The sequence below is a fragment of the Rhinatrema bivittatum genome, chromosome 2 (genome assembly GCF_901001135.1).
Source record: "Rhinatrema bivittatum chromosome 2, aRhiBiv1.1, whole genome shotgun sequence".
NCBI lineage: Eukaryota > Metazoa > Chordata > Amphibia > Gymnophiona > Rhinatrematidae > Rhinatrema > Rhinatrema bivittatum.
In genome coordinates, this window is record NC_042616.1 from 723,495,077 (window position 1) to 723,518,501 (window position 23,425).

General features: G+C 45.7%; 1 protein-coding gene across 3 annotated transcripts in view; it reads right to left on the minus strand.

Annotated features, from left to right (window-relative positions):
* The window catches only part of NCALD (neurocalcin delta), a 757,024-nt gene that overhangs the window by 468,025 nt on the left and 265,574 nt on the right, over nucleotides 1-23,425 (minus strand). For all 3 annotated transcript variants that reach the window (XM_029591831.1, XM_029591833.1, XM_029591830.1), the window contains one exon: nucleotides 6,177-6,256. The gene's annotated coding sequence lies outside the window, so the exon portion shown is untranslated. The remainder of the gene's footprint in view (nucleotides 1-6,176; nucleotides 6,257-23,425) is intronic.

Genomic DNA, 23,425 nt, shown 5'->3' on the forward strand with positions numbered 1-23,425 from the left:
CAATGTGCACCAGTTATTTATTTTTGGTTTAGATTTATATTCTGCTTTTCGGCATTTCAAAGCAGATTACAATACATTCGGGTTCTATAGATATTTCCCTGTCCTCAAAGGTTTAAAGTTATCCGGGTACATTCAGCAGGAGACTTGTCCCACTTCCCCAGAAGCCTTTTTTGTGTGCTACTTAACCAGCAATATTTTGAATATGGCCAGATAAGGTAAAGGTTATCTGGTTACACATGCCTGGAAAACTTTATGACTGCTCACAGACATGTCCAGACAAAGCTGGATAACTTATGTGGCTATCTCTGACTAAGTTCTCCATCTAATTTAACTCCACTCTGAAATGTCTCCTTGAATGCCTCCAACTTATCTGGATAATAACTCACCTGGTTATAATTTATCTATTTAGAGGGGCCGGAAATTTAAACCTTTGGGATTGTCTAAGTAACTCGTAAGTTACCTGCCTAAAACCCTTTAAATAATATGGACATAATAATAGTTATAATCAAGGTTGGCAAGATATTTAGAAAATTTGTGTGCCAACCAGGATCCAGGGAATTATTTTTGTTTTCTTTTTGCTTTATTGTTATTTTGATTATTTTGGAAGTACTTTCTTCTGTATTTTTTGTCTATTTATTTAGTTATTTTTGCTTCCTTTTCTTTGTTTTACCATTTTGCTTTTTATTGTTCTCTCGTCCCACTTCGCTCCCTGCTTTTTCCACTCCTAGGTACACTCAGCATCTTTTCCATCCTTTTAGTATTTTTTTTCCACTTGTCTCCCTCTCCCTATTTCCTTTGCCCTCTTCCTGGCATACTTCAGGGCTTGGGGATGGGGCAGCTCTGGGATACAACCTTTCACCCTGGACCCTACTGGCAGCAGCAGCAATGGCTTTTCAGTGCAGCAGTAGCAGATTGTTGGGCCAGGTTAATCCACCATCATCAACGATGTCAACAGTGGCTTCATGGCCCAGGCCAGGCCCCTACAAATGGTGGTAGCAGCAGCTTCTTAGCTAGATCAGAAAGCTAACTTTGGCTGCAGCTTCTAGGACAGGACCAAGTTTTTGGCCTTAGCTGTGGCAGTAGCTTTGACTTCTGTGCCTGAGCCAGGCCCTTACATTGATGGTGTCTTCTCTGCTTGGGGCGGGCATCAGGCACTGAACTTTAGACATTTGGCTGACCTGGCACACCAGTGTTTTCAGCCCTGGTTATATATATAGTTTCTACGCCCTTCTTTGAGTCTTAGAGGACCAATATGATGTTGTAATGAAGGGGCCACATCAAGTCAAACATTGTCCTAGATGGAGGAATCTTTCCCAGTGACATTCCATCTGGGGGCATGAGCATGGAAACATCAATCACCCCACCACCAATGCCCTCACCACAGGGTGATGACCACCAGCAGCAACCTAAAAATCCAACAAGCATGGGGGATTGGCAGTTTCATCAAGCCCCATAACAATTCTGTCTTAATATGTCAGCAGGATTTCACTGAAAAGCACCATGCAGCAAACTCTCAAACTGAACATCAGGCAACAGAGGACTCATAATGTACTCCTATCATAGCTGGTGGGAGTCATCAACTCAACCATCAGAGAGCTGGCATCAAGCTTCAAGCAACTGCATATAACTAAGACAAAGCACAGATGTATTTCATTTACCAATTCTGGCCTCATGTACTGTCTCTACTCCTAAACCTTCTACACTGTTGTGGAGGTAAATCTTTGATCCCAGGTGGAGTTGATGCAACCTGCAGGGAGGAGCCCTCCACATCCCCATCATTGGCAGGTGGAGCTGGCTGGAGCAAAAGCCCAACTGGAGCTTCAGCAATACCTTAGGTTGAGCCCTTGGACTTAGGTGCGGGCCTCTGTGGAGGTGAAGATCTGTCTCATAGAAGATGTTGCAGGCCAGCATGGTGAAGAGGCGGAGTCAGTACAAGCAGTGGTCGGGACAGGTGACAGTCAACGGAGACAGATTCAGGGCAGGCAGAGTTTGAGCAGTAATGGTAAGTAGGCAGTAATCATGGGCAGGAAGAGGTCAAGCAGCATTGAGATCCAATCCAATGGTCAAGCTAGAAGTCCAATCAAGGTCAAAGCCAGGAGTCCAATTTGATGGGATGAGAAATGAAGAGGAAGAGGGAGAAAGAGGAACCACAGGAGCAAAATGAGACACCGATGACAAACAAAGGGAAAACTAACTATGAAGACAAGAACTAAGAGGCAAACTAGACTGCCAAGGAAACAGAAATAGGACACATGGGGAAGCAGGAACCAGGAAGCAAGGATCAGGAACCAGAAAACAGGAATGCAGAGGCAAAGCACTTTTCTAATGTTGTTGACCTAGTGCCAAAGCACTGGAGGGTTCTCCACCTCAGCCCTTTATAGGGGTGGCTGGATGACATCATCAGGGGGTGCCTCCAGGGGGTTCCCACTGCTGGCCCTTTAAATTTAGGGCAGTCAGTGCAGGCGCACCCTAAGGGGGATGTACCTTGAGGATCCGGTGGTGTCCTGCTGCAAAGAGAATGGCAATCGTAGTGCAGCCTTCCACTGCGCTCCGAGGAGGGCCCAATGCCGGGGAGTGGACAGGAGCCTGGAGGCAGGTGACGCAGTCAGCCACATCCCAGAAAGCCAGCACGGCATTGGAAGGAGAAGAGGGCTGGCCCAGTCTGGAGGTAAGGGCAGTGGGCTGCAGAAAATGCCCGCAGTCCGCTGAATTCAACATACACCAAAGAACATGCCATAAAGTAGCCCATCGCTTCATGCATCTAGAAGATATCGGAAGCAGAATACCTTCATATCCCTGACTACCATCTCCCACCTACCAAACATGTCAGAAGATAATTGTCAGATGGAACTTAATGTCATTTGCTCTTTGTCCAGTAAGAATTATTTTTATTTGATATTGTTCAATGTATACTTTACTTTAGCTAATGTAATGTGCTTTGAATTACATTTTGTGTTAAAGCTGTACTTCTTTTGAATCCATATGGAAAGGGATAGACTGGTAGGAATACAAGTACCCAGTTGCTGTACTTGTTTTGTAGTATTAATGGTGACAGTAATTGTGCATCTATATACAATATGTTTTATTCTTAATCAATATGGATATGAGTGAGACAATACTGATGTAAAATACTTTGATTTGTTCTCACATTCAAATGTTTAGATGATGGCGTGGGGGTTGGAAGTGGATGGATTCGGGATGCTGCCACCTCTGACAAATACATGAAGACAATGAGGAAAAAGACAGAAAATCATTCTTCAGAAGCAGAGTAGGAGAAGACACTAAGTATGAGGCTATGCAAAGTATAAGCGAGCCAAAGAGAAACAGCTGGAAAGAGATGAGCACAAATGCAGTTAGCCCAAGAAATAGTATTTCTGATCGGCAAACCTTAATGAGTGAGGCAGACTTAGATATTGCTGTTTTTATGAAGACATGTTTCATTGAGTCCCATGAATGAGATATGAATAAATCGGGTTACAGTCTGTTTAGGAAGAGCAAAGATACCAGAAAGGGTTAAGGAGTAGCTCATTATGCCAAAAATATTGCACAACTTTCATGGGAAAAGGAAGAGGCATTGCAGACCATCTTAAAAAAGGAGGTGATGGCACACCCATCCACACTGGTGTGGTCTACAGACATCCAACCCAGATGGAGGAACTAGACAGAGATCTGACCAAAGATATAAAAAAGGTGGGAATAAAGGGAGTAGTGTTGTAGAAGTGACTAGAAGTAGTGAGATTGTGGATGCCTTCAAGGGTCTCAGACAAAAGTACCAACAAGGGAAGAGGTGACACTGGACCTGGTTCTAACAATCAAAGACAATGGGATAGATATTCAAAAGCCATTAGAAGGATAACTGAAAATGTATCCATCCAAATGACTGAGCCGTGATATTCTGCGACTTATCTGGCTAAAGTTTAGCTGGATAATTCTTTATCCAGCTAGAATTTAACCGGATATGTCGGGGATGTTCCTGGAGCAGGTGTTAGGTATTCCAGGGAGGAGCGGAGTTAGATGGTTAACTTTGCACTGCAGGCAGGTCTAAAGTTAGCCAAATACACCTATCCAGCTAACTTTTAAGATAGTCCAATGTATTCAGCAGAGCAGCTGCGCTGCTGAATATCTCAGTTAAGTTAGCTGGATAGGTGTATCTGGTTAACTTATCTAGCTGCTTGGCAGCTGAATACATTGGATCCCAATGCCTCTAATGTCCAAGTGAGTGTCCACCTGAGCACCAATAATCATCAGATGGTATGATTTGATATAATGGCCAGTAAGAATCCAGTTCAAAGTCCTGTATTTCAAAAATACCGACTTTGATAAAATGAGGGCATAACTTAAAGAGGAGCTGACTATATAGGAGATTTAAGGCAAAGTGGAAGAACAGTGGGCAAAACTAAAAGGAGCTATAAGGGCAACAGATATTTATGAAAGGAAGGTAAATAAAAGCAAAAAGCAAAAAAAAACAAAAACTAATATGGCTCTCCAAACAGGTGACTGAAAAAATAAAGGCCAAAAGAATAGCATTCATAGAGTACAAAATATCTCAAAAAAATAAACACAGATAAGAGTATTCAGCAAAGCTGAATGACACAAAGAAAGAAATCAGGATGTCAAAAGCAAAAGTAAACGAAAAGATTACTAAAGAGGCAAAGCGAGGTGATAAGACTTTCTTCAGGTGTATCAGAGAAAGGAGGAAAGCCAAAGGTGAAATTGTAAGATAAAAAGGTGATGGCGAGCAATGTGTGAAGAGGGACAATGAGAAGGCAGATACATTAAACAAATACTTCTGTTCAGTGTTCACTAAAGAAGTCTTTGGAGAGGACTGCTGATGGTTAGCAAGGGTACATACCACACCATTTACAGAAAAGGTTGTTTGAATGGATCTTTCAATAATGAAGGGAGCTTAGAGAGGTTCATTGGAGATGAGAGTGGTTGCATGGGATTGGAGGAGGACATTTGTGGTCCCTCTTCACAAAAGTGGTAACAGGAGAGGTGATAAGTGGAGTGCCACAGGGATCTGTCCTTGGGCAGGTTCTGTTCAATATCTTAATTAGTGATATTGTGGAAGGAGGAGAAAAGTTTGCCATTTTGCAGATGACACTAAGATTTGCAACAGAGTGGACATGCTTGAAGGAATAAAGACAGAATGCAAAGAGAATTAAGAAAGCTTGAGGAATGGTTGAAGGCTTGGCATTTAAGATTCAATGTGAAAAAGTGCCTAGTCATGCATTGGGGTTGCAAAAATCCAAAAGAGCTGTACATGATGGGAGGGACAGATCAGGAGAGAGATCTTGGGGTGATGGTATCTGCTGATCTCAAGGTAGCAAAATAGTGTGACAAGTTAGTGGAAAGAACTAGAGGGATTATAGGTTACATAGAGAGAGGCATAACCAGTAGAAAAAAGGAAGTGATAATGCCCCTTTGTAGGTCACTGGTAGGGTCTCATTTTGAATACTCTATTCAGTTCTGGAGGTCATATCTGTAAAATGATAGAGATAGGCTAGAGGTGGTCCAGAGAAAGGCAACCAAAGTGGTATAGATTCTGCACCAACAGATATATGAGATGAGATTTAAGGCCCTGAACATGTATACCCTAGAGGAAAAGCAAGACAGGGGGATATAGTACAGACATTTACATACCTAAAGATATTAACACACAAATACATCTTTTTCAATGGAAAGGAAGCTGTAGAACTAGAGATTATAGCTTGAAGCTACAAGGAAATAGACTCGGCAACATCGAAAACTATATTTTTTCACAGAGAGAGTGTTGGATGCTTGGAATACCCTCCTAGAAGAGATGGTGGAAACAAAGATGGAGGCAGAATTTTAAAAAACATGGGGTAAACACAGAAAATGTCTTATTGTCAAGAAGACAGAAACAAAATACTGGGCTACTCTGCATGGAGCAGTGGCTTATCCCAAAACCACATTAAAGTTATTGTGCTTCCAAGAAAGGCCTGCGGGGTAACTGCATGGAGCGGCAGTTACAACCCTAAACATCTTTCTAGGCAGACTGGATGGGCCATTTCAGTCTTTTTTTTTTTTGCCATCATTTATGTATTATGTTACATCCTTAAAAATACAAAATAATTTCTAGCTAGCTTCCCTTAAAATGGAGCTTAATTGTACTTATTCCACACACATCTGTCATAGGTGAAATATGTACTCACCATTCTTGATTATTTGCAGCAATGGTGCCAAGCTGCCTACTGATTTTTCAAAAGCCATGGATGCAGAAGGAAGATGCTGACTATAAAGAAAATGGAACAAAAAGATCATGTAGAAATCCTTACATCTTAATTACACTGTATAAATTGTTCTGAAAAAGTAACATTTCATATTATTTATTCATAGGGATGTGAATCGTGTCCTCGATCGTCTTAACGATCGATTTCGGCTGGGAGGGGGAGGGAATCGTATTGTTGCCGTTTGGGGGGGTAAAATATCGTGAAAAATCGTTAAAAATCGTTAAAAATCGAAAAATCGAAAAATCGAAAAACCGGCACATTAAAACCCCCTAAAACCCACCCCCGACCCTTTAAATTAAATCCCCCACCCAAATAACTTAAATAACCTGCGGGTCCAGCGGCGGTCCGGAACGGCAGCGGTCCGGAACGGGCTCCTGCTCCTGAATCTTGTCGTCTTCAGCCGGCGCCATTTTCCAAAATGGCGCCGAAAAATGGCGGCGGCCATAGACGAAAAAGATTGGACGGCAGGAGGTCCTTCCGGACCCCCGCTGGACTTTTGGCAAGTCTCGTGGGGGTCAGGAGGCCCCCCACAAGCTGGCCAAAAGTTCCTGGAGGTCCAGCGGGGGTCAGGGAGCGATTTCCCGCCGCGAATCGTTTTCGTACGGAAAATGGCGCCGGCAGGAGATCGACTGCAGGAGGTCATTCAGCGAGGCGCCGGAACCCTCGCTGAACGACCTCCTGCAGTCGATCTCCTGCCGGCGCCATTTTCCGTACGAAAACGATTCGCGGCGGGAAATCGCTCCCTGACCCCCGCTGGACCTTCAGGAACTTTTGGCCAGCTTGTGGGGGGCCTCCTGACCCCCACGAGACTTGCCAAAAGTCCAGCGGGGGTCCGGAAGGACCTCCTGCCGTCCAATCTTTTTCGTCTATGGCCGCCGCCATTTTTCGGCGCCATTTTGGAAAATGGCGCCGGCTGAAGACGACAAGATTCAGAAGCAGGAGCCCGTTCCGGACCGCTGCCGTTCCGGACCGCCGCTGGACCCGCAGGTTATTTAAGTTATTGGGGGGGGGGTTCGGGAGGGTGGGGGATTTAATTTAAAGGGTCGGGGGTGGGGTTTAGGGGGTTTTAGTGTGCCGGCTCACGATTCTAACGATTTATAACGATAAATCGTTAGAATCTGTATTGTATTGTGTTCCATAACGGTTTAAGACGATATTAAAATTATTGGACGATAATTTTAATCGTCCTAAAACGATTCACATCCCTATAAGTGTTAACTTGTTACAATACCATTCACATGATAAAGACCACACCTATCTGCCTGACCTTATGTCTTCTTTGTCAAGGTAAATAAGCAGTAGCCCAACTATTTTATCGCATATGACAAAAAATGTCACAATGTCTCTCTCAGGAACCCTAAAGAATGTTCTGTGAATAAAGAAGAAAGTGGAGTTGTTAACACTGTACTGTACTACTTCATGCTAATTATGTGGTTAGGAGACAAGGAATCATATATTAGTACTGCTTATAAGAGAAGCAATCTCTGATGATTTGCTCGCAGAATTGACTCCTCACTGTGTTTTAGATTCCAGAAGGTGAGCTGGAAGTGGAAGGATCCATCTCAGGATCCTCTCATAAGTGAGCTGGAATGTCGTGATTCAGTGCAATATTATATAAAATGCAGTAGGCCTCCAAAATATCACATCTGATCCTCAAACTTTGTCCCTATCCTGTGATGGGGCAAAGTCAGGTTGATGTCATTTTCCAAAATGGTGTCAACTGACCTAGAGCTAGGGGGAACTGTGGGCTGCCGCTGAACTACCAGTGCTTCTTCTATGATGTACAAAGGGTGAGTGTGAGGCCGGGAGATCCCTAGATCACTAGAGCTCTTTGCATTTAAGGGGGGAGGGGGTGGGCCTACTAGGCATCAGGGATTGTGTTATCTTGTATAAAGGGGGGACCAAGGAGGATTGTCCGCTGGAGAGGTTTGAAGGTGGGGGGGGGGGGGGGGTTAATGTGGTTGGAAAGGTTATTTTAACAAAAGGGAAAGAGTAACCTATCATTAAAATCATCTATTGTACCTGAAGACTGGAGGGTGGCTAATGGAACCCCGATATTTAAAAAGGGTTCCAGGGGCGATCCGGGAAACTACAGACCAGTTAGCCTGACTTCAGTGCCAGGAAAAATAGTGGAAAGTTCTAAATATCAAAATCACAGAACATATAGAAAGACATGGTTTAATGGAACAAAGTCAGCATGGCTTTACCCAAGGCAAGTCTTGCCTCCCAAATCTGCTTTACTTTTTTAAAGGAGTTAATAAACATGTAGATAAAGGTAAACTGGTAGATGTAGTGTACTTGGATTTTCAGAAGGCGTTTGACAAAGTTCCTCATGAGAGGCTTCTAGGAAAAGTAAAAAGTCATGGGACAGGTGGTGATGTCCTTTCGTGGATTACAAACTGGCTAAAAGACAGGAAACAGAGAGTAGGATTAAATGGACAATTTTATCAGTGGAAGAGAGAGGGCAGTGGAGTGCCTCAGGGATCTGTATTGGGACCCATAGTTTTCAATATATTTATAAATGATCTGGAAAGAGGTGGCAGGATTCATGGAAGACTCCCAGGAAAAACTGTAATAATTTTAGGGGGAGAGATTTTCACACCTTGAGGCCCTTAAATCGATGGTGGCCCCATCAAAGAGGGCCACCATTGTGCATTTTTTGGACCTCTGCCACAATATTTTGTCTTGCAGAGTTTAACCACAATCTGAAATATTGCCGAGAACCTACAACAACATTGTGTTGGGGAGAGGCAAAATATCGTGGGGACATCCTCCCCATGATATTTCACCCATCCCGTGAAAAAATATTGCTGCTAAATAAATCTCTTCCTAAATGTGATGCTTTCTTTAATTATTGTCAGTTACCCCTATTTCTAGCAGCCATCTTCCAATTAATGAAATTAATATTGCATATCTTAAGAATCTTGGGGGTGATGATCATGTCTGCTGATCTTAAGGTAGTGAAATAGTGTGATAAAGTGGTAGCCAGTGCCAGAGAGATGCTATGGTACATAGGAAGATGTATAACCACCAGAAAAAAGGAACTGATAAAGACTCTGTACAAGACATTGGTAAGACCTAACATAGAATATTTTCTCCACTTCTAGAGGCCATACTTCCAAAAGGATATAGGCAGGCTGAGGATGGTCCACAGGACAACTACCAAAATGGTATGGGATCTGTACTAAAAGTCTAATGAGATGATATTAAAACACTTATATATAGTATGTATATCATAGAAGAGAGGAGAGACAGGGGGCATATGATAAAAATATTCAAATACCTGAAAGTTATTAATAATGCACAAGAAATAACCATTTTCAATGGAAAGGAAGTTCTAGTATAAAAGGTAAGAGGTTTTAAGTCGGTAGACTCAGAACATAGGAAATTCCGTACTGGGTCAAACCAAAGGTGTATAAAGTCCAGCATCCTGTCTCCAACAGTGAACATCCAGATCAGAACCACCCAGTAAGATTCCAAAGAATAGATCCAATCCTTCTATCTTTTGTTACGCACCCCACTTGCAGTCGTCCCATTCACAGGACCGCTCACCTTCAGGGTCACACAGCGGGTCCCGGTCCTTTCTCCCTTGCGGCCCTTGCAAGTCCAGTTAGGCCCCGGCGTCTCCCGGCGGTGGTCGCCGGGCCTTCGGTCACACGCCAGGCCTCAGGCCGGGCCTTGGCGTCTCAGCAGCTAGCCATGCCCCTACACACGCTCGCGCGTGCGCAGACCAGCCACCCTGATGTAGGTTCCAGGGCGGGGCCTAGTTCCGCGGTGCACCCTGATTGAACTCATATTAAAAGGAAGTTCCTGGCTTTACTTCCTTGCCTTGGCAATCGGGTCGGTTGTTCCTGAGATTGCCCTTGCTTGTGTTCCTGTCTCCTTGTTCCTAGTCTCATTCCAGAATCCTTCTGTTCCAGTTCTGTTCCTGCTTGTACCTGCTTACTTGCCCTGCTTGTTCCAGTGTTAGTTGTTCGTCTCCTTGGTCTTACCCTGGACTGACTTATTGGTAAAGACCTCAGCTTGTTCCTGACCTGCCTGCCTGCCTGGCAAAGACCTCAGCTTGTTCCAGATCTGCCTGCCTGCCGCCTGCCCAAGACCTCAACCTGCTCTTCAACCTTGCCTGACCTCTGAATCTTGACCCTTGCTTCGTTGACCACTCCTTGGACTGATTCCTGGACTTTGACCTTGCTCACCTGTTCTTGCTTGATTCTGGCTCTGTCCTAGCCTTGTCCTCACCATCTCTATATTGGTTTGCTCTCCTCCAACCTGTTTCCAGCCTCGAACCCGATAGCGCTCCTCTAGTGTCTGTGGACACGCCGGACTTATACTCTCCCAGGAGACCCTGCGAGGCCCACCTAAGTCCAAGTGGCCCGGGTCCCTTTGGACTCCTCCCGGGGGGACCGCGGGCTTCCAGTGGTGAAGCTCTGCATTGCCTCTGTCTCCTTCCATGCTCCGCCCCCTGTGGACAGTCCCTGAACTGTCTGTGGACCCCTGTCCTGTGGACAGTCCCTGAACTGCCACAGGACAGGGGTCCACCCCGAGTGCAACATCTTTCCCAAGTCTATAAAACTAATAATATTTTATAAACTTTTCCTCCAGGAACTTGCCTAAACTATTTTTGAACCCAGTTATACTAACTGGTTTCACCACATCCTCTGGAAACAAATTTAATAGTTTAATTGTGTGCTGAGTAAAAATATATTTTCTCCAATTTGTTTTAAATATTAGCTCCATGGAATACCCTCCTAGTCATAGTCATAGTTGAAATAGTAAATAACTATTCCCTATTAACCAATTATTTTGTAGACCTCTCAACCATCTCTTCAAGTTGAAGAGATGGCTTTCCTTAACTGCAAAAAAGTGAACCGATAATGGAAGCATGCCCTGGGGCTGATGTACTGACTTGTAGGATTTTCCAGTGGTTAATGGCCTTGTTTGCATGCAACTTTACTATCTGTCCTGATAGCAAACTTACACACAAACCGGTATATTTTAAAAGCGTTACTTGCCATAAAAATGTATGTGGGCTGCACATGAGCAATGCAAATTTTAAAGAGGCTAGAAATTAAGTGCATCAGGAATGGGCATTCACGTAACCCCTGAATTTTGCAAGGCTGACCATGGCAACGTGTGCCAAGTTACACAGGTAACTTTACTGCTGGCCCAGACTTGTGCCTCATCGTGTCCAGTGGGATGAGGGAAGGAGAGAGAGAGAGGCCAATCTGAAACTCTGCCTAGGGCGCAAGGGTCTGTAGACCCTTGTAACACTGCCCCCCCCCCCCCCAAACCCATCTGAGTTGAAAGTGCCCCTCTCAAAAACTTGAAGAAACTATGATCTTAATGTGCAGAAAGCATTGACAGTGTACTGTCCAAAATAAGGCCTAAATTTCTACATTGTGTTTTAATAGGAATTAGGTGACCATTATATATAAAATTAGAAGGAGTATCTTCCACAGAAAGCCTACTCCAAAAAAATTATCTTAGTTTTATCCAGATTCAAAATTAGTGTATTATGGTTGTACCATTATTTAAAAATGGAAAAACATTTTTAAATAATGGTACAAGAGCATTTTTTTGGTACAATGGTACAAGAGCATCTTTACCCTCTCCTCCAAGGAAGAGAGGGTAAAGAGCATGCAACCATTTCAGTGACCTGCAGCAGAGAAAAAAAAAAAAGAGGACAATGCAGCTATGTAACATGAGCCACCAGCCCAGGAAACCCAGAATGAGATTGAAAAGTTTGCCAGACCCCCTTATTGTGAAGGTGCTTAAATGACCATTGAATAGATTAGTCAGAGACTCAGGCAGGGGATTTGCATGTCACAAACCCCTGGACTAGTGTTGGTAACTTGCTGTGAAATATCACTATAAATCATACAGAATTATGACTGGAAAGGTCCTACACATTTAAGACTAATCGGAGAAAATTCTTTTTCACTCAATGCACTATTAATCTCTGGAATTTGTTGCCAGAGGATGTGGTTAGTGCAGTTAGTGTAGCTGGGTTTAAAAATGGTTTGGATAAGTTCTTGGAGGAGAAGTCCATTAATGGTTATTTATCAAGTTGACTTAGGGAATAGCCACTGCTATTAATTGCATCAGTAGCACTGGATCTTCTTGGTGTTTGGGTAATTGCCAGGTTCTTACGGCCTGGTTTGGCCTCTGTTGGAAACAGGATGCTGGGCTTGATGGACCCTTGGTCTGACCCAGCATGGCAATTTCTTATGTTCTTTAATTAGTACAGTTTTACTATTATTGATGATTTGTATTCCTTGTTTTTATTGTTTGATGTTTTATAAGGAATGGTAATGATTCTGATTTTCCATTGCTGCACTGTATACAGAGTTTGGCTTGTTGCAGTTTCCAGATCATTTTTTTGTTTGCACATTTTTATTTATATGCAACCCCACCCCAGTGTGCAGGTCTGGAACAGTTGGGGCCATAAACTTATTTATTGTTTCATGGCTGAGTTCTCTCCTGGCTAGCTCTAACAAGTTACCCTTTCCCCCAGGGTTGGAATCCTTGGTTGGAGGGGAAAAATATCCACTTTCTTGGCCCGAGTAACATGGGTATCCCTCATACACAGTTTTCTTCCTTCCATGTCCCTCTGAGGAGAGGGGTATTTGTTTGCAGAATGTGTCAAATAAAACAACTGGAGCCACTGAGTTAGTGTCCAAAATAAAGTCTTTACTGTTAAAATGTTATGAAAAAAGGCACAGCAAATTAATCCTCAGCACCATAATAATTTTCCTTCTACAATTTCCTCCTCAATTTGTGCAGGAAGTTCTAATACTCTCCAGGGTAATTTCTATCCTCCAGGGCTTGGAAAAATAGAATCCTCAGGTGGGCAGGGTATCCTTTTTATTGTGGGCGTGGATCCTTGGGCCGAGATGAAGTTGGTATAACCTGAAAGGAGGAGCCCTACAGGTTCCCACTTTTGGCTGGTGGAACTGGCTTTGGCAGAAGCCCATCTGGAGCTTCACCTACACCAGCCTTCATTCCCCTTAGGCTTAGCCCTTGTGTGGCTGGGCTAGGAGGACTTAGGCGTGAGCCTCTGTGAAAGAGGTGGAGATCCATGGAGACAGACAAGCCACAGGCCAGGATCCAGGACAGGTTAAGCACAGGCATAGTTGGAGGGAGACAGCAGTCAGAGCTGGTGGTGTTCAGACGTGGTCGAGAGTCAGACAGTGGTTGGAGGCAGGCAGAGTTCAGTCATATTTGAGAATCAGGCAGTGGTCAGTGGCAGGTAGATTTCAGTTGTAGTCAAGTGTCAGCAGGCTGAGGTCAGAATCAGAGATCCGTCCAAGGGAAGTCATGACGGATACATAGGCTGGGAGGCAGAGAGTAGCACAGGAAGGTAGGTGAAGTCGCTGAAGGACTGAAGACTGACCATAGGATGAAGACAAAAATACTGAAGACTGACCACCAGACAAAAACACGGAACTCAGAAAAGACAACCAGGGACTGCCAAGACAAAAGATCAGGCATGGAGGAACAAAGATCAGAAACACAGGAATGAAGACCAGGAACTCGAAATGGCAACTAGTACTACACTGGGTAGTAGACCTATTGCCGATGCAAGGAAGTGCTGCTAAGGTGGTCTTTTATAGACCTCTGCTGGTGACATCATCATCGGCGCCTCTAGTGTTTTCCTGCCACAGGCCCTTTAAGAGGGACATTGTTGGGCTTGTGCATGTCCTAGGAGGGGCCCAAGGCTGAAGCGGCATCAGAGGTAGGCTAGGTGCAGTGGACTGCCATGCATCCAGGCAGAGGTCCTTCCCCGGCATCAGGGAAAGCGGCGAAGGAGGCAGGTTGAGCCCAGCGAGCTGCCGTGCATCCATGGGGAGGTATTCCCTAGCATCAGAGGTGGCTATTCCAGGCTAGGGGCTGGAGATAAGTGTGGAAGTCTGCTGCCCTGCCTTGTGGACCGCTGAACACAACACTTTTGATGGTCAGAACACCCCTTCCAACTGGTAAAAAAATACCAAGAATCTGTCACTGCACAGAGAAATAAACTCTCTCTTTCCCCAGGAGTTTGGAAGCGCCAGATGGGTGTCTTCAATGATGACAGACTTGTCTTTACTCACAGTTAGATGATCTATTGGACTTCTTTGATTTGTGTGCATTCCTTCTACTTTCTTTGTTCTGGATCCCTGATGGAAGGGATCCTGTGAACCAGGCAGCTCTCTATGCTTCAGTCAGGAAGGAAGGGCAGCCAGAACTTCCTCCTGGATCTTGAAATCAATTCTTTACCAAAACTGAAGATAACACCAGAGTGTATCCCTGCTGCCGGTCACTGGCACCCCCTTCGTCGTGGAGGGTATGGAGGGCAGATCGTCTCTAACCTGCACAGCCCCAGATCAAGGGTTCCCTGTTCCCTGGAGGTGTACAGGCTCTCGCAAGGCTCCTACCACTTAAAATAGTAAATTGAAAAAAAGTACCCAGAGGGAAAAATCCAAACCAGTCAAGGAGTGGACTGGAAAGGAAAACCCCTCCCCCCCCCCCCGCCGGTCAGGATCACCAAGCAGGGCTTGCTGGCTCCACTGACTAGGCCTGTAAAATAACAAGTGAGAAGCTCCTATCTACCTCCTTAACTTGTACAAACCAAAAGGAACTGCCTCCTAAGCTCTAGCCAGGGAGCTGCTATAAAGGCTCACAAGGGGACGGCTATTCCAGTCCCCACAGAAGGAGGGGCTGTATTTGAATAGAACCTCCCCATCCACTAACCTCATCCAGCTGACACCTTAGAATCCAGGACTTACTGGTAGCATGACAGTACTAGTGACCATGACATATACGTTATGCTCTCTTTATTTTGCATGTGGTAAGGGTCTGCCCATCTTCTGCATGTTGACTGAGGTGATGTATTCTGCGAACATGTGTAGAAATCTTTAGCAACCTTAAGGGAATCATTTGTCACTGAAAATTATCCTGCTGTGCAACAAAATAGGAAACAGATCTTTATTTTTGACAGGCTATGTGCACAAAAAAATGTTTCATGCAGTTAAGAGAAGCTGAACTTGTTATTTATTTTAAAAAAATATATGAACAAACTTGGAATGTTGAGTGACACTGTTTAGTTACTGCAATATTGGTTTATGCTTGCAACTTGTAAAGATGTTTGAGATGTCATCTACCCTGAAGCCCTTTGTCTGTTAAGCCAGATAAGACATCCATCACAAAATGTCACTATTCAGAGCCGGCCTGAAGCACAAATGAACAGTGCATTCATTTAAATTGGAATGGCTGAATGAGACAATAGAAACAATCACACCAAAATCTTACAACATTAGATATTATTTGCACTATTCTTGCTTAAGCACACTTGCCAAATAGCATACAAATTTTAACTCAGCTTGTAAAAACTTGCACCTAAGAAACTTTCTGTGCCTGCAGCCTGTTAAAAATTAGAGGAAACATTGGTTGAGAATCTCTCAGCATCCCCTGCCTTCCCCCTAATCTTCTGCGGTTTCACACCAAACCAGGACCCTTTCTCCCTTCCAATTCCCCAGTAGTAGCAACTATCAAACCCATAAATTACTAGGGATGTGAATCGTTTTTTGACGATTAAAAATATCGTCCGATATATTTTAAATCGTCAAAAATCGTTAGGGCCACGATACAATACCAATTCCCCCGATTTATCGTTAAAAAATCATAAATCGGGGGAAGGGGGAGGACAGGAACTTACTTACTTGCCCTAAACCAATGGCAGGAAAACCTGCACACTAAAACCCCCTAAAACCCACCCCCGACCCTTTAAATTAAATCCCCCACCCTCCCGAACCCCCCCCAAATGCCTTAAATTACCTGGGGGTCCAGCGGCGGTCCGGAACGGGCTCCTGCAATTGAATTGTGTTGTCTTCAGCCGGCGCCATTTTGCAAAATGGCGGCCGCAAAATGGCGGCGGCCATAGACCAACACGATTCGACTGCAGGAGGTCGTTCCGGACCCCCGCTGGACTTTTGGCAAGTCTTGTGGGGGTCAGGAGGCCCCCCCAAGCTGGCCAAAAGTCCTTGGGGGTCCAGCGGGGGTTCGGGAGCGATCTCCTGCCGTGAATCGTTTTCCGTACGGAAAATGGCGCCGGCAGGAGATCGACTGCAGGAGGTCATTCAGCAGGGGTTCGACTGCAGGAGGTCATTCAGCGGGGGTTCCGGACCGCCGCTGAACGACCTCCTGCAGTCGATCTCCTGCCGGCACCATTTTCCGTACGGAAAACGATTTGCGGCAGGAGATCGCTCCCGGACCCCCGCTGGACCCCCAGGGACTTTTGGCCAGCTTGGGGGGGCCTCCTGACCCCCACAAGACTTGCCAAAAGTCCAGCGGGGGTCCGGAATGACCTCCTGCAGTCGAATCATGTTGGTCTATGGCCGCCGCCATTTTGCAAAATGGCGCCGGCTGAAGACAACACAATTCAATTGCAGGAGCCCGTTCCGGACCGCTGCTGGACCCCCAGGTAATTTAAGGCATTTGGGGGGGGGGTTCGGGAGGGTGGGGGATTTAATTTAAAGGGTCGGGGGTGGGTTTTAGGGGGTTTTAGTGTGCCGGTTTTCCTGCCATTGGTTTAGGGCAAGTAAGTACTTCCCTCCCAAAGTTGATGAAGTATTAAGGCATTTGGGGTGGGGGATTTAATTTAAAGGGTCGGGGGTGGGTTTTAGGGGGTTTTAGTGTGCCGGCTCACAATTTTAACGATTTTCACGATATTTTAAACACCCAAACGGCAACAATACGATTCCCTCCCCCTCTCAGCCAAAATCGATCGTTAAGACGATCGAGGACACGACTCACATCTCTACAAATTACTGCTAGTAACATGTAATTATGCTAACAGATGCTGATCCTCCAGCTACTGCCATGCCAACTCCTCCAATCCTCCCTAAGGTCCCAGGAGGAGAGATGCTGATCCGCTGCTGCCACGCAGTGTCGCACTATCATCTCCTCTTTTCTAGAGAATACTCGGTCTTTTCCTTGTTTTGCACTGGCAACCCGACTTGCCCCAGCCCAGCATAGAGCAGAAGGTGGAACCAAACAACTTACCACCATTTGCCCCATGCTCTGCCGCTGCCAATAATGAATTACAGACTAAATATGGGAAAATTTGATTACCAGTTCTCCAGAAGACAGAAAACTAGATCTAAAGAGTTCAAAAATCCCCAGTGGTGCAGCTGCTCCAGCAATCAGTCATTGTAGAGTCAGCGCTAAAGAGAGCAAAGAAAACAAGGATATTCTCCAACACTCTGCCAGGCAAAGATCTCAAGCTGCTGGACAACTTTGGTGAAAAGGTGTTCTAGAACTCAATGCTTAATACTTGCATTTTCATACACAAGTTCTACATGGTGCAGTATTTCCACAATTGCATTCAGAAATCGAAGCCACTACTAGGCCCAGTTGATGGGCACCACACTGCATATCCACAGCCACTGCTGGAAGCAGAAGAATGCATGCACTGTCTCATTCAATCAGCATACAAGACATTTGACAAGATGGCCTCTTCATACTTGTCTTCCATTCGGGCACATCAAATGGTGTGGCTATGGGCCAGCAGTTTGCATGATGTCACCTGCCCAGGAGATCATTTTTTCAGAGAAAAGATCAAGAAGCAGCATGAGGCAGTCCAGTCAAGCTCTGAGAAACAGTTGTCATCAAGGCACCCCTACTTCACTTTTAAGCATTTGTACTTCTAGAGTCGCTTCTTCCAGCAATTCCAATGGTATCATGCTTCACCTGTGCTTCGACAACAGCAACTTTCAGCTCGAGGCCAGCAATGTGAGAGGTGTCAACCAAAAGCAACTGAACAGGTCCAACCAAAACTTGGGCCCTGTTTTTGACCAGCCTCCAGAAACAACACTTAATCCCTCTGGGTAGGGGGGAAAATTTGTCTCTACCTGGAGGAGTAGTGCAAAATCACCCACCAAGGACAGTTGGATATTTAAGATTATGGAATCTGGTAACCACTTGTGTTTCTCCTGGCTTCCAGTGCTCCACATTGTTTAGCCTTCAATCCAGATCCTCTCATTCAACACAGTCATGTTTTATGTCACCAAGCATGGAGGCACAGGATCATGGACTCTATGCCAAGAGATGATAAGTTTTGGGAATGGGAAAGTGACTATCAAGCTATTTTCATGGAATTTCCAACACATTGGTGGATTACCTCAGCAGGGTATTCCATCTTCATGAGTGGTCCCTATATCAAACAATAGCTGACAGTTTGTTCGACCTTTGGAGACTTTCTTTGATTAACCTTTTTGCATCAGAGGAAAATTGAAAAGTGGAAAGACTTTGCTCCATTCTTCCAAGCAAACTCAGATCCATTCAGGAGCTGTTCACCTGGAATGTGGTTCTCATGTATGAGTTTTGACCGATTCCACAGATAGCTGCGTTAGTGCAAAAAGTGCTCAAAAGACAGGTCCCACCTGATACTCATTGCACAAGCTTGGCCCAGACAAGTGTGGATCTTGTACTTAGTACAACTGTCCAATAGCCCTACAATTCCTCTAGGGGCTGATACGATCTTATTGGCTCAAGAAGGAAGCTGTCTGTACCATCCCAACCTCTTCTCTCTCAATTTAACAGCCTGGCTGTTGAGCATTCCCTGATTGCATCCCTATCTTACCCAAGAAAGTTGAAGACGTATTAGTATCTGCCAAGAAGCCCTCAACTAGAAGGATTTATTGCTTTAAATAGAAATGTTTTTCATCCTGGTGTCAACTAAGCTCCCTGGACTCATTCACTTGCAACCTACAGAAGCTACTTTAGTATTTATTCTCTCTTTCTTTGGGACTTGGTACCTTTTCAGTCAAGGTGCATCTCAGTGCCATAGAGACCTACCATATTCAAGTGGAAGTTGTTCGGTTGATTGACAGGAATGTGGATCCCTTGCCCGAGGGGGAATTGGAGCAACCTGAGAGGGTGAACCCCCGCAGGTCCCCATCGACGGGAGGTGAGGCCGGGCAGTTGCAGGGGCCGGTTGGAGCTTCGCCAATACTAACCCCGTTCTCCGCAAGTTGAGCCTTTGGGTGCGGGGGCCGGCTGGTCTTAGGTGGGCCCCTGTGAAGATGATGAGGTAGTAGCCGGGAGATCTGTCCAAAGTCAGTCCAAGCTCAGAAGCCAGAGGGTCACCGATAGCCAGTCCAGAGTCAGAAGCCAAAGAGTCACCGATAGCCATTCTGAGGTCAAAGCCAGAGGTATTACCGAAAGCCAGTCTGAAGTCAGAAACCAGGAGATCCGTCTGCAGGAACCAGGATGGGAGCAGGAACAGGACTCAGAAGGCAGGAACAGGAACCAAGGCACCAACGAAGCATAGAAGACTCCACGAAGGAGAAGCAAACTCGTTACCAAGTCAAGGAACAGGAAGAGGAGGCTCTCAGAAGTAGTCCCAGGCTCCTGACATCATCCAGAGGGGCTGGGCTGCATCTAGTCGTAGCTGGCCCTTTAAGAATTGACCGGAGGCATGGCCGCGCACTAGGAAGGGCCCGACTGGGAGCAGGCTGCTGATGGCATCAGCTTGCTGCCTGGTGCTGTGCCGAGGGGACCGGATGTCGTCCCTCCTGCTGCGGAGTGCAGTGCAAATTCGGCAGCAGGAGCTGCGAGAGAGGAGGAGGCCGGACGTATGCTGCGGGGGCGTCTCCCCGCCGCCACGCAAGCCACGATGGCCATCCCGGCGCTGGAGAAGGAGGTGAGGGGCTCCGGCCACGGCCAACCACGGCCTGAGCACCTAACAGAAGTTAAACTAATATCCACTCATCCTTTAGTGTCAAAATTTATGAGTGATCTAAGGTATACTTAATCTCCAGTAGCCAATAGGGATGTGAATCGTTTTTAAACGATTAAAATTATCGTCCGATAATTTTAATATAGTCTTAAATCGTTATAGAACACAATACAATAGAAATTCTAACGATTAATCGTTAAAAATCGTTAAATCGTGTTAGTGCGCACTAACTCCCAGTTAGTGCGCACTAACTCCCGTTAGTGCGCACTAACAGAAAATGATACAAATTGACACTTTCCAGGTCAGTAAAGATCAGTTAGGAATGAATATGTATTCCTATTGGCTGGCTGCCCTCTTATCTATTGATGTTACCAAGGTTCCCACTGAGGTGATGGTTGGGGGGATGGGAAATGGAAATGGAAACTCAGGAACACTAACAGAAAATGATACAAATTATTGACACTTTCCAGGTCAGTAAAGGTCAGTTAGGAATGAATATGTATTCCTATTGGCTGGCTGCCCTCTTATCTATTGATGTTACCAAGGTTCCAAGTGAGGTGATGGTTGGGGGGATGGGAAATGGAAACTGTTGGTAGTTGACATAAAAAGTAATGTGATCAAACAATATGACTAGAACTTGTGCCCTATTCCTGATACCAGGGGTGTTGTGATCTTCCTGCACTCAGTGCCCTATCCCTGATACCAGGGGTGTTGTGATCTTCCTGCACACAGTGCCCTAACCCTGACACCAGGGGTGTTGTGATCTTCCTGCACACAGTGCCCTAACCCTGATACCAGGGGTGTTGTGATCTTCCTGCATGCAGTGCCCTATCCCGCCTGCATTACTAGTGAGAGGCTGGCTTCACAGACAGGGGGGAGCTGCCTGACCCTCACTCCTGACTTCCCCCATGTCCCAGCCAGTGAATGGTGTGTGGGTGAGGGGGGGGAGGGAGGATGGTGAAGTCTGAGACAGCTCCCTCCCTGCATTACTAGTGAGAGGCTGGCTTCACAGACAGGGGGGAGCTTACTGACCCTCACTCCTCCCCTCCCCCATGCCCCAGCCAGTGAATGGTGTGTGGGTGAGGGGGGGGGGGAGGATGGTGAGGCTGAAACAGCTCCTTCCCTGCATTACTAGTGAGAGGCTGGCTTCACAGACAGGGGGGAGCTGCCTGACCCTCACTCCTGACTTCCCCCATGTCCCAGCCAGTGAATGGTGTGTGGGTGAGGGGTGGGGGAGGATGGTGAGGCTGAAACAGCTCCTTCCCTGCATTACTAGTGAGAGGATGGCTTCACAGACAGGGGGGAGCTGCCTGACCCTCACTCCTGACTTCCCCCATGTCCCAGCCAGTGAATGGTGTGTGGGTGAGGGGGGGGGGAGGATGGTGAAGTCTGAGACAGCTCCCTCCCTGCATTACTAGTGAGAGGCTGGCTTCACAGAAGGGGGGGAGCTGCCTGACCCTCACTCCTGACTTCCCCCATGTCCCAGCCAGTGAATGGTGTGTGGGTGAGGGGTGGGGGAGGATGGTGAAGTCTGAGACAGCTCCCTCCCTGCATTACTAGTGAGAGGCTGGCTTCACAGACAGGGGGGAGCTTCCTGACCCTCACTCCTGACTTCCTCCATGCCCCAGCCAGTGAATGGTGTGTGGGTGAGGGGGGGGGGGGAGGATGGTGAGGCTGAAACAGCTCCTTCCCTGCATTACTAGTGAGAGGCTGGCTTCACAGACAGGGGGGAGCTGCCTGACCCTCACTCCTCCGGGGTATTGTGATCTTCCTGCACACAGTGCCCTATCCCTGATACCAGGGGTGTTGTGAGCTTCCTACATGCAGTGCCCTATCCCTATTAATACCAGGAGTGTTGTGATCTTCCTGCACACAGTGCCCTATCCCTAATACCAGGGGTGTTGTGATCTTCCTGCACACAGTGCCCTATTCCTGATACCAGGAGTGTTGTGATCTTCCTGCATGCAGTGCCCTATCCCTGATACCGGGATGTGTGCAAGAAGATCACAACACCCCCGGTATCAGGAATAGGGCACTGCCTGCAGGAAGATCATAACACCCCCGATATCAGGAATAGGGCACTGTGTGCAGGAAGATCACAACACCCCCGGTATCAGGAATAGGGCACTGTGTGCAGGAAGATCACAACACCCCTGGTATTAGGGATAGGGCACTGTGTGCAGGAAGATCACAACACTCCTGGTATTAATAGGGATAGGGCACTGTGTACATGAAGATCACAACACCCCTGGTGCCAGGGTTAGGGCACTGTGTGCAGGAAGATCACAACACCCCTGGTATCAGGGTTAGGGCACAAGTTCTAGTCACATTGACTGATCACATTACTTTTTTTGTCAAGCTACCAACTGTTTCCATTTCCTATCCCCCATATATTGTCAGTGGGAACCTTGGTAACATGAATAAATAAGAGGGCAGCCAATAGGAATACATATTCATTCCTAAACTGACCTTAACTGACCTGAAAAGTGTCAAATTGTATCATTTTCTCTTAGTGCGCACTAACAGGAGTTAGTGCGCACTAATCGGAAAAAACGATTTCTAACGATTTTTTAACTAAAAAATCATGCCTAACACGATTTTCTTCTCCTGCCAGATGATTTCTATCGTTAAGACGATATGGACCACGATTCACATCCCTAGTAGCCAAATCATCTATACCATGGGACCTTAATGTGGTTCTAGCGCAGCTTATGAAGCCACCCTTTGAATCATTGTTATCAACTTCTTTAAAGTTTTTCACATGGATTTATTCCTTGTTGCAATCATGACTGCTAGCAGAGTCGGTGAGCTTCAAGCATTGGTGCAATATTCATCATAAATGCACTTCTGCCACAATAGGCTAGTCCTCTACATCCACCCTAAATTTCTGCCAAAAGTGATGTCAACTTTTTATATAAATCAAGCCATCATGTTACCCACAAACCTTTCAAGACTATACACACATGAAGGGGGGGAAAGCCTTTCATTCATTGTACTATAAAAGAGCTTTGGCTTACTATGGAAAGAGAACTCAGCCACATTATGAAACCTTGCAACTATTCATCTCTTATGATCCTAACCATCCAAGCAAACTTTGTCTAACTGGCTAACAGAGTGTATGCTAGCCATTAAAAATACAATCGTAGAAACGTAGTCCATATGTATTCCGCGCATTAAGAAAGGTGGAAGGAAGGCAAAACGATTACCGTCATGGTTAAAAGGTGAGGTGAAAGAGGCTATTTTAGCCAAAAAAAACATCCTTCAAAAATTGGAAGAAGGATCTATCTGAAGAAAATAGGATAAAACATAAGCATTGTCAAGGTAAGTGTAAAACATTGATAAGACAGGCGAAGAGAGAATTTGAAATGAAGTTGGCCATAGAGGCAAAAACTCATAATAAAAACTTTTTTAAATATATCCAAAGCAAGAAACCTGTGAGGGTGTCGGTTGGACC